Raw genomic sequence first — 12,267 nt, forward strand, 5'->3', positions numbered from 1 at the left:
ATGTATATATGCATTTATTTATCTATAACTAGGCCCTTTCAAATCTATTCTCCAAGACGTTTTTTTGATATGATTTTTAAAAATGTGGATCCAATGAGGTTATTTTATAAACCTTTTTTAATAATAAAATCTATATATACAGGGTTGCTTTTTAAAATTGTCCCATAAATAATTGGCTCTACCACGTCGTTACCTTTATTGTATCACCAACTGAAAGATTATTTGATTTGAAAATAAAGAAAAGGAAAAAAGGCCCAAAATCAGTTGGTAGTTAGCCAATTCTTTTCAACTATGGAACTATTATTTAATGATTGTGGAGAATTGTATATAGAATAAAAAGAGCAAAAATGCACTGTATATTTTTTTGTTACCGAGGCGATGTCTTATTTCATCACTAACATATATGCTTGATCGAATTACTCACCTGATTACCTGATATAATTGAATTTAACAGTAAGGGAGGAGGCATAGAATAATTTGAAATGTTGAGTCGTAGATAAATAATTATAAGTGATATGAATAGAGTTATTACCATTTTATTTTTAAAAAATCCGATTTTGAGTCGTTAAAATAAAGGGTTTTCCAATAAGAAGTGTTATTCTGATATTCAAAGAAAAAGTGCATTTTTTTAGATAAATGATCGGATGTTTATTTCAATCTAAAAATAAAGATATGCCATGAATAGTGGAAAACAATATCAGGCCGACACAGCTACGCTTACAGAGCCGTATCCTTTTTATGAAATTTTCCATCACCCAATCGCAAAGTGGCTTTTGTATGCCCTCAACAGCTCTTCGGGAGATAATACGTAAAAGAACGATGGTTTCGTTGCTTGTGTAGCACGTAGCGCCATCTTGTTGAAAGTAAACGTTGTCTAGATCAATATCATCTAATTCCAGCCAAAAAAAAATCATAATCATCTCTCGATAGCGCAATTTATCACCAGCCTCATTTTCGAATAAGTTAAGTCCACGACGGATCATAAACCGTACCAAACAGTTACACATTGAGGATGCAGAGGCTCTTCAAAAATAAATCTTGGGTTTTGCGATCCTCAGATGCACTAAACAAGGTGCTTCACGACAACCTAAAAATATTTTAGTTTCACGAAAAATCTCTGCCAGGTTTTACTCATTTTTTGGGTGAATTATAATAAATTCAATGCGTTTTTGATGCGCGTATCGTTCCATTTTTATTAATGGGGTAGTTTGTACCTGTCAAATGAAAAACAAATTAGAGCTTCAAAAGTGACATCTACCGAAATAGCGAGCTACTCAAAATAACACCCCTTATTGAAAAACCCTACGTTATCTCACTTTGAAAGCAGGACTGTATCTGGTCTGTTAATATTGTTATTTTAGCAAAGTATTGTAATGCTAAATTGGATCGACTGTATTGAAGTAGGTTTTTTTTTATTTTGTTTAGAACCAAATAAGTATAAATTGTAACATATGAAATTATCTAAAGTTAAAATCTTTATTGTCAATTAACCTTACAAGTAGAAGCAGGAGTCATAATTACTAAAACCCTATTTGAACCAAATGAACCAAAGCTAATTTATTAGTTCATTTGATAAAGTTCTAGAAACTAGGATTTGTCTGGATAGTTCCAAATTTGCTACAATGGAATATAGCTGAACTTACCGATTCAGCGTTACATATAGCTTGTAACCCCAATTTGTTTTTTCTACTTTATGAATTGAACGTTGAACAGAACGCTAAAAACGGTCGAGTGCTAAACTCTAAAAAAAAACAATTCAACGGAACGCTTACAAGCAACAACTTCACGAACAATGATGAAAATCCAGTGTAGAATGGGTATGCTAAAAAAAGAAACCGAAAATCAAAATGGTAACCCTGACAATTTGAAAAATGTTTTGGAGGAGATAAAGAATAATTAGGCTTGTTGGAATCTGAAAAAGAGCAAATTGGATGGCTAGAAAGAGATTATATAAAAAAAAAAGGAATAACATAGGTGCCCTTGCATCTTCTCAACAACTTTTCCTCAGTATTGTACTAATCATCATCAAAGAAACTTCCCCTTACTGCTCTCTCACGTGCATCATGCCGAAGAAAACGTGCCTTTTTTCATGGGTTTCTAACAACAGAGGTACTCATGTGTGGAGTTATGATTTGAAAAATAAAAGTATATCTTGATATTTTTGCAGTTTCTCGTTATTTTTGGCAAGTAATTCCCCTCTCCAAAACCTCCCATCATATCAACAACTTAAAAGTCTTCAAGAAACACAAGATTCAAGGAGACGAAGGAGAATTAAACGGCACATTATTCAATTTGGATGTAGCAAGGTTTTTTGTGTAGTGTAATATCCCTTAAAATGTTTTGGATCATACCAATTTCTCCAAGTTTATTGAAAAATATACTGAAAAAACTTCTCCAGGTCGATGGGTCGTGGTTGGGGAAGTATGTCTAGGAGTTTGAAATAGAATAAAAGAAGAGGTGGAAGAAAATGATATTTTCGTTGTACCAGATGAGACCAGAGATCATCGAGGGAGGTCAATGACCGGAATTTTGATTGGCCCGTTGGATGGAAATTTCTTTAGGATGAAGTATTAAAAGAAATGGGCGTATCGAAGATAACTGATGAAAGTTTGTCTGATAAAAAGTGACCCTCGTAGGACATTTTCTCCACTAGAGTGATTGATGTCTTTACAGCTAACAAATATTTACTTTAATAATAATTAGTGATACGTCACGATTATTTCATCATGAATAATACTCCATTAATCCTTAAAAATGTAAAGACAAATTTGACTCCTCATGAAAATACTCAATTTTAATATCATTTTCTTTTTTTAAACTCGAGTGTTCATAACTTCATTACTACTCGAATCGTAAATTCGACTTTTGACACATCACAACTAGTAATAATGTTGTGAACCCTTCGGATGATATCATCTTTAGATTAAAATTAAAAGAATCATTTCTCCTCCTCAATTACTAATTTTGTGAACGCACTCAAAATATTTGAGTAATAATTCGTCAAATTTCTAGTATTACTCAAAAGGACAGTAAAAACTTGACATATTGTCCAAACATGAACTAGACTCGACACAAAACTCTAACATTTTGACTCGAAACCAAGATTAATATTTATGCACTGATATTATGTAAAGGGTAGGGCAAAAAAAATTGGACTGTTAATTAATGTTTATTTTTTCATTACTATGAAAAGGTTTAGTGATTATTTTTTTATATTTTGTTTCCGCAATTCTTTTTACATAAAAAAACTACACTAATCATTTAGTCATTTCAACATCTTGAGCGAGCAACAAGCAAGAAGGCAGCACATCTCAGATCTCCTAGATGATAAAGTTGATGTGATGAAGATTACAGACATTATTAAGTGTTCTAGGAGGAAAAAAAAATGGAAAAGACATCTCCAGTTTGAAAGGAAGTAGAGGGCATAATTTAAAGAGGATACGAAATTCTTGTTTTGAGAAGAATATAAAGGAGGATCCTTCAAAGTCGATGAGTAGCCTCGCCAACGACTTTTTTGTGGCTCCTAGGACCATTGGAAGGCCTACAAAGCACAAATTGGGATTAGTTTCTTTTACAAGGACTCCCACACCCCCTTCTGACAGAGGGCATGAAAGCCAGGAGGCTATAAAAGTGGAAGAAACCCCCACATGGAACAAGGCATATGGGGCAGGAAGATTTTTAAAGTTGATCAATTCCACAACTGTCGGAACGACTGCTGGCGTGTTGAAACAAAAGATTAGGTCCAAGGTGTTTACCACACCAAATATCCGGCCCAAACAATTATCTTCGGCGTTGCGACCACTGATGGAAAGAAGATACATCTGTCATTTTTCAAGACTGGACAGAAAATCAGCCGGGAGGCCTACTATAACGTGCTTAGATACGTCATCTTTCTATGACTGAAGAACAACTACCCGGAGGGTAATTACGTGTGCACCTGGACGGCTCCCCCTCTTAAACATCTACCAAATGCCAAAAGTTTTGTGCAAATAACATGGTTCGATTCTGGTCCAAAGAGATATGGCCCCTTCCTCACCAGACTTGTACCCACTGGGATTTTCTATGCGGGGCACTTTGGAGAGGGAACCCAACAGGACCTCACACCGAATGTGGACTCTCTGAAGTCCTCCATAGTGGCTACATGGGACACCATATGAGAGGAGTTTGTAATCAACTCCTGCATGGCCTTCAAGCTGTGATTGATAATAAAGGTGACCATATTGGTTCAAAAAAGTTTTGCAAAAACTTTGTCAACATGTTTTGTCAAGATTATTTTTTTGCCTATCATGGAAAATGTAAAATTAGTGATTTATTTCAAAATCCATCTCTTGAGTCCAGGTTTTGCTGCCCACCCTGTATTTAAATTGTAATGAAACTAATATAATCAGTAGTCTTATTTAAATTTTTGATAAATTAGATGGAAAAAAATTCTCAAAATATGATATTGCAATTTCCTAATTCGTTAAATAAATATAATTTAATTTAAAATTTGCATATTTATTAACATATTTTTATCTAATTTATATATCTAAGAATTGCATACAAACATGATTAGCCGAATCTAGCTAAATTTTGTAAAAAAAAAAAGGGACTGTCTCCTACACTAATCTATTTGTAAATTGTAAAAATAGCTTGGTAACCCTGACAGTTTAAAAAATGTTTTGGAGGAGAACAACTTATCCGTCATAACTTTTCAAGCAGCTATATAGGCAATCCTTTATTCTACATCAAGGACTTGCATTTATAAGCACAGTTGAAAATTATATGATCTGCCACTATATGAAAAGAAAAAATCCGAAAGTGAATTTGGTCACCCTGACAATTTGAAGATTGTTTTGAAGGAGAGCAGCTTAGCTGTCATGACGTTTGATTGAATTAGCTACGAACAGCTATGAGATGAAGGGAATAAGCACAGATCCCACTCCGTCTCTGTATCTAGTAATGAAATAGTCAGGAATTACTCCGATGTTGATCCTCAATTCTACTCTGAGTACAACAATGACTTAAAATTGTGACCCTACCACAAATCATCAAGGTTACTCTTCATCTTTTATGAGCAAACAAGAATATTTAATCAGGGTTTGAATATAATTGAATGCATTTTGCTATTCAGGAGTTAAATACTAATGACAACAGATTAGAAAATGAAAATCTATTCTCCAGACTAAGGATTCCAAAAAATAACAGCTAAAAAATAGAGACAATTTATTTCACTAATTATAAATGAAGATTTCAACAGCTGAAATGACATAATACTAAAAGACCTGATAAGAATCTCTCCTAGGACTAGCAAATGTAATCAAGACTGGATTAAAGAACTGTTGAGTCTGTATATATTTTTAGATCGATCCAACACTACTGCTAGAGTTTAAAGCTATAAGCATTATAACTTTGTTTTATAGCATTGCTTAGAGTATGCTAGAACAAGGTACAAGATGTACAAAGTCTAGCTTGAATACGACATAATATCCACGACTAAAAATTAGAAAAGGGAAATTTACTATGAAAACAGGTTCTACAGCCACATAAAACATATACATATTTAAAAATTTGAACTGACAAAAATTATTTAGAGTGTCATGATTACAATAATTTGGAATAATAGACATAGATACCGAGTGGTCCATTAAAATCTGAGCACTTTGAATTTTAAACAAGTTATAATTTATTAATTAACAATAAAATTTTAACAAAGTTAATCCTATAAATAGCTGTGTATATGAGCTGTCTTAATCATTATGCAATGATGGCTTCCAGGCGGTAGTGGAAGCCCTTGTAACCGTTACGGGTGTAGTCCTCTGTCATGGCCTTCCAGTGCTGGCTGAAAGTGGCTTTGAGGGTCTCGGTGTTTTTATGAAGGACATTAAAGACCTTCCCTTTGACATGCACCCAAAAGTTGCAGTCAAGGGGGTTGGTATCAGGGATGTAGGGGGCCAAAAGTGTCTGTAAAAAGTTCGAAAGACTCATTTATTACTCATTCCAAAGAGTCATGCAACGGAGGACATGAGTTTCTTTCATTACTGATGTCAAATGTGGCCTCTCCATCCGCACAAGGCTCTATCTACGTATTTTTTATAGCTCTCTGAACAGTCTGGTGCAAAATCCCGAGATCTCGTGTATGGGTCCTCATGGACTTGAGGGGATAGGTCAGTGCTGTTTTCTTTAACTACTCCAGTTTAGCCTTTTTCATCTGACGGCGTAGACATTGGTCCCGGAAGCGTCCAACTGCTTGGACTGCGCGAATAGAAATTCGTCCATCACGTTCAAGTGGCATTTTGTCGACTTATACGTAAGCTTGAGAATTCAGGTTTGTTTGGTTTTGTAACTAATTGTTTATGATTTAATAAATCGAAATATGGATAAAATTCAAATACTCAACCTTAATTAATTATTAAATTAGTAAGTGTTCAGATTTCAATGGGCCACCCGGTAATCAATAATTAATTTACTGAAATCTATCGACGTAAATGTACTACAAATGAAGACGCCATAAGGAAAAAGTTCTGTAATATGTCAGCATTAATAGTTAAGTAATAATTGTTTCTTCTGGAAATAAGTGATATTCCCGAGAGCTTTGCGTATATATCTTATGATATATTCATACTTTAAAAAAAAATTATTACATCAACAAGGCTTGGTGATTTCAAGTAAAAATTCAGGAATTGATCCCATAGTTTCACTCAATATCCGTGAACGAAAGTCGTGTAAAGTCAGAACCGCTCTTATGAAAAGACGAATGACCATAAAGTCAAATATTATCTGTCTATTTTGCCCAGCAGTAGGTACAGTACAACATCAAACTGAAAATTCTATCAAGCCCCATTACATGATGGTCTAACCTTGTATTTCTTTTAACCTTGGTTTCCTCTTCGTGTGATTAAAATTGTACTTCTTGTTTCCCAAATTGTTTTTGCTATTTCTACACTGAATCTGGCATAAAACCTGGAGTCCTTACTTTCGTTTAATGATTGTTGAATTTTCCAATTTATGTTAATAATTCTACAGAAAAAGTGAGTTGCATTAGATCTTAATTACTTTATGCAACTTCAAGATTATTTTTAATCAACACTTATGGTCCGAGTGAGAGAGACTCAACTTTATATCAAATTATTATACATTCGCATCATGGAAATACTTATTGCCTCACTAGTGGTGGTGATTTCAATGGGAATTATAGAATTAATTAAAGATTAGTAGTCCCAACTTAAAATTTTTAAAGAAATTAATCATGGATATAACTATGTTTGATTTATTTAGGACAATTTCATGGCGAACATGAAATCAGAATTAAAGGATAGGTATACATAGTTTTGGCTTCATCTAGTTTTATTGATAAAACGAGAGGAAAATCCCTCCGGGAGCCCTCATCTGGCCATAAGATCCTTCAATGGGATTTCAAGCATTACTAAAAAATGAAAACATTCAAAATGCCTCGTTGGATCTTGGAAGATACAAATTTTCATCAAAGCATTCAACGTAGGCTGATAGTAAATTACGACTCTCCATTATCTGTATCTAGGATAGCCTTGCCACTTAGTCATACATAGAGTGGAGTAGTTTGTAATGAAAAAACTACCTCTAAAAACGTAACAGTTAGTTTAATTCCCAGTCATCCCCGGACATTTCATTCCTACTTTGAAGAGGGATATTTAGTGACGTCATAGGGGCAAAACTAGTTAGTAGTTTTTGTGTAGGACTGTACATGGAGGCCTGGGCAGTCGTCATTGGAGATGAGTAATGACTAGTCATAAATGGGAGACGGATATGAAAGATTTATTGTGTTTATTGATTAGAAATGATGTAATTATGAATATTTAATAGTGAGACGGAGTAGAAACCGATCTGTGGATATTGTTCATACATATGGAAGTACAAGTAAATCCCGTCATTACTCTTTCTTACGATCGTCTATCACTACTTCTACTCCCTCTCATCAATTTCATCACCCTTTTTTCTCTTCCTTTCCTCATCTCACAGTTCAGATCTACGTAAATAATAAGTATAGTTGATAATATTGTAGAGAAAAACGCGTGCAAGGAGGAGGGGGAAAAAAAGACATATGGTATCATTGTTTAAAATACTGATGTGATTATCATCTGCCTGCTTTATTATGATTTTTGAGGGTATAACGAATGTATTTATTAGCAAAATGTTTAATGAAGATATACTACGTATAATTGACTTCGACGTTTTTTATCCGTTACAGTAGATTTGAAAACGTCACACTCCATGAAATTGTAATTCATTATGAACCTTATTCTCAGAATAATAGCTAATGAAACGACAAAGTAGAGTATTTGAAATATATTTGAAGCTCAAAGTTTAAAAAGAAGGCTTTAATTAAATATAATCAACATACTAAAAAATAAACCATTAAACATTTAAGTTAAATATACAAAATTAAACAATTAAAATCATATAACTATTAATAATAATAAATTATAAATACAGAATATTGAAATAATAGATTGATCCAGATAATTTTTTCTTGTTTTAACATCGGAATTCATTTAAATATGTCATAACTTTAGGTTGCAATACACAAGCGAGACGTGGAGTTTAATCAAAAAGATAATCCCCCCTCTTCTTCATGTGGAAGTTGCTATATACAATTGTGCACAGGATAGATATATCTCTACCGATGAGATCTAACTAATTATTAATAATAAAGTAAATGTCAAAATCATAAAATTAGACAATAAATATACTAATAAATCAATTTTATAAATAAATTCATCGTAAAGATTTAGAACAAAATCTAATTATGTAGTAATGTCCGGCGATATTACTCCCTATTAAGAGCATCAAAAAAGATTTTTCCCCGTTATTTAGGTATGCTTATATAACAACATACTATTATCATGATGGATATACACAATTGTTAATTATAATGCAACACCCAATGTAACTACCCTCGTTGTTGTGACCATTTAAACAGTTATTTTTGCCTTTTATGAGTTTTCTGAACACCATTTCTTGGAGCCCATCAACCATAGCTAAGCCTTTAGTGATAAAAAAGTAATATTTATTGACTATGTAATATTGGAAACCCTAATTATCATACCCAAGTCTTAAAGCGAAGTAAGTAGTCTCAGACAAACTAGTTGCAAACCATCCAAAGCTACTACCCCCGTTGTTGTGACCATTTAAGCAGTTGTTTTTGCCCTTTACTGAGTTGTTTATCATAATTCTTGATATGTTTAGCTAAAATAGAATCATATTTTATGGTTAGACTTAAAAAAAAATTGAATACTTACTGTGAGATATTACAAAATTCAGAGTTCCATTTCGATATTCGTAAATACTTTTTACTGATAACTTGATCATCATTTGGTGTGGATGACTCAAAACATTTTTATATGTATTTCTATATATGACATCAGTACCAACATCCTCCATTAATTTAATGATGGTTCCTCGGGAACCAATATGTTTACCCTTGTATTTCTCCATACATTTTTTGAACGTAGATGATTAGCAATGGATAAGGTTATATTACATGCAATAAGCATCGTTGTGAGATCAAAGTTAAAGTCTGACTTGATGTATTCATCGTCAAATTGATTTTATAGATGAATATCCATACTCTTGTTATGAGATGAAGATAATGAGTGGCGTGTAATTCTAGACAGGGGACTAAAGGCACATTTATATCGACAAATCCGACAAACCATCTGTTTCTCATCCGGTAAGTATTTTCCAAATTCCTGGGCCTCCATTTTCATAAATCCAGACAGAAGGCGACGTCATTTTGGGGATTATATTCAGTTCTCTATCGACTATCACCATCTCATATTATATTAATATTGAATAATAAAGGCGGGAATGATAACGTTCATGATTGATAGAAGAAGATGTATATTATTTAATCAATGATGCCATAAGTAATTCTTCTTTTCTCCTCGCACGCTTTTCTATTCTTACCAAAATTATCACCCTTAATAATAAGCAACTTTGCTCGGGCCCTTCTCCATGATCACTTACTCTCGCCTTCTTTAAGTTCAGCTCTGGATTGAAACCGTATGAAGTCACTAAATATCACTATTGAAAGTGGGAATGAAATGTCTGACAAGGAATTTTACCGGGAATAAATTGACAAAGAATGAAATTTCTACGAATGAAAAGCCACGGAAGCCATTTACTCGGAATAAATTGACCTAGCACCCTTTAAAAATTTTGAAAAGGAGAAACAGTTGTTGCGTGAGCTCTTTCTCCTTTTTCTTCTTTTCATTATTTAATAAGTCGTCGTTATGTAAACTTCTCCCTCTGAATTAAACATACGCAACTATCTTTCGTGTAAATTGTTTTAAAAATGCATAATAAAATAAATATATTTTTGAATTTAAATATAATTAAAATAGTTTCCCTACATTAATGCTATTATAAATGTTCTAGAACAGTAATTCATTTCTCCCCCCAAAATTATATTACAGACAGCTCATATTAACAAGAGCCTTAATTAAGGAGTACCATATGTATCGCTCCCGCCTTCTCCTCGTGCTCTTTTTTTCCGCATAAAGATACCAACTCTAGTCATACTATTCAAGTACTACCAGAATGTTTCTCAAAAGAAGCAATGATTACTTAGATGTTATTCTGACACAAGGTTCTCATAAAGCTTTAAAACAAGTAGCAAAACGCAAAAATAGCATTGGTCATTATTTTTAATACTTTTTGCAAGATTTCACTTTTTCTATGACATCACTCTGTTATTTATTTTACGTTTTACACATTTTGAACAATATATATATTATTATTTTTCTAAGAACAAGAACAAAGGCCAAAAAATATCTAAAGCCCGAGTTGGAACGAAAAAATACAAATTCAATTATTTATATACTTTATTTCATTTAATTCATTTTGGAATATATATATCCTTCATCTGCGATAACACTCAAGAACTTAATAAATTCCGAATTCAATAACTGCCTCTTGGAGATCCCATAAAACTTATGTTGCCTGTAGTCCATTTGCCCTCTTTTCCGTCTGAAAAATCAAGCATTATCTTTGTAGACCATTATTGAGCTGTCCCAACTTCCGATTTAACCCATCCATTTCTCCACCTCTGCAGAGATCCCAACAAATTATTGCGTGAAGAATTTAAAAATGGAACCTTGAAGTTTGAAGCCTACTGAGGGTTCTTCTCAATAAAATCCAGGGTATCTTCCGAGAAAGGGACTGCCGGTTCTTTGGGCCCAATGGTATGGAAAGAACCTTGTGAAAGCATTTGTTTCTTAGGAGGAGAGTACCGATCTTCCCATGCTTATCTTTGGCCGTAAAAAAGACGACTTCCAATGTTATACGATTTATTACAGCAATACAATATTTGCAATAGCTAATAATAACCCAAATGATTGGTTTTATAAAAATAGGTGTGTCAAGAAATATTTATTTGTATTTTGGCATGCCTTTGGCATAAAATTTTTTGGGAACAACTATCTTAGGAGACATGCATATACGAGGATTCGTGTCATATCATCCAGTTAAGCCTCAGAATTAGCTTGAGCTATTATGAAAGTTTCTCAAGTTTTTGAGCTTATGCTTGCGTGTGATTTTGATATCTTATGTCCATTTAATTCATAAAAATATAAGAAAATCGTATTTTGGAAGGGAAAATTCGTTTACAAAAAATAAAGATTTGTCTTCCAACGTAATCTCTAATACACAAAGGAGCTGGCGGTGTCTCTGAGTCTTCTTAAATTGACAAGCTACATGAAAGGCAAATTCGCCAAACGAAAACAGTAGAGAGTCATAGATACTGTATGGAAAAAAAGTTTCTACCTAATCTTAAGATATAACTTCAACCGTCTATTCTTGCAATTTTTAAAATCATTCTTTATCTCTCTATTTTTTGATGTGATGTCATAAGAGGCAAGGTTAATAGAAATACAAGGTTATGCCATAACTCGTGAACGACTGATGTGTGACTTCCACCACGCTTTTAATATTGACGTCATAGTAGATGAGTGGTTGCGTGTTTTGTCAAAATCTGTCTTTCCTGCTCAGCAGTCGGTACAATACATTAAATTAAAAATTATAGCAATAATGACGTCATAGACTATGAGTGGTTTGTCAAAATCTGCCTGTCTTGCCCAGCAGTTGGTACAATACATCAGATTCAAAATTTCTAGCAAGCTGGATTACATGATGGTCTAACCTTTTGAATGTCACTCGGAGTGGCGCTCAAATGAGCGTGCTTCTCTAAAGCTTTGCTTACAAGATATGTGAGCGTGCTCATGAAAACGGAGAGTAATACTGAGGATTTGT

The 12,267-nt window shown here is 33.4% G+C and overlaps 2 long non-coding RNA genes across 4 annotated transcripts; one reads left to right on the forward strand and one right to left on the reverse strand.

The window, feature by feature from the left end:
* Nucleotides 1–1,712: 1,712 nt before the first annotated feature.
* On the forward strand, nt 1,713–4,488 carry LOC121115690 (uncharacterized). Of its 3 annotated transcripts, none has more exons than XR_011779705.1 (3): nt 1,713–2,109; nt 2,168–2,318; nt 2,399–4,488. It is a non-coding gene; the product is annotated as an uncharacterized lncRNA (long non-coding RNA). The 3 variants fall into 3 exon arrangements; XR_011779706.1 differs by having other exon boundaries at nt 1,980–2,109; nt 2,168–2,306; XR_011779707.1 differs by having other exon boundaries at nt 1,980–2,109; nt 2,168–2,298.
* A 4,259-nt stretch (nt 4,489–8,747) lies between these two features.
* LOC139905057 (uncharacterized) lies at nt 8,748–9,922 on the reverse strand. The gene is made up of 3 exons (XR_011779526.1): nt 9,258–9,922; nt 9,065–9,204; nt 8,748–9,002 (listed from the first exon to the last, which is right to left on the reverse strand). It is a non-coding gene; the product is annotated as an uncharacterized lncRNA (long non-coding RNA).
* Between the last annotated feature and the right edge of the window lie 2,345 nt (nt 9,923–12,267).

Source organism: Lepeophtheirus salmonis, chromosome 4 (assembly GCF_016086655.4).
Source record: "Lepeophtheirus salmonis chromosome 4, UVic_Lsal_1.4, whole genome shotgun sequence".
Classification (NCBI taxonomy): Eukaryota; Metazoa; Arthropoda; class Copepoda; order Siphonostomatoida; family Caligidae; genus Lepeophtheirus; species Lepeophtheirus salmonis.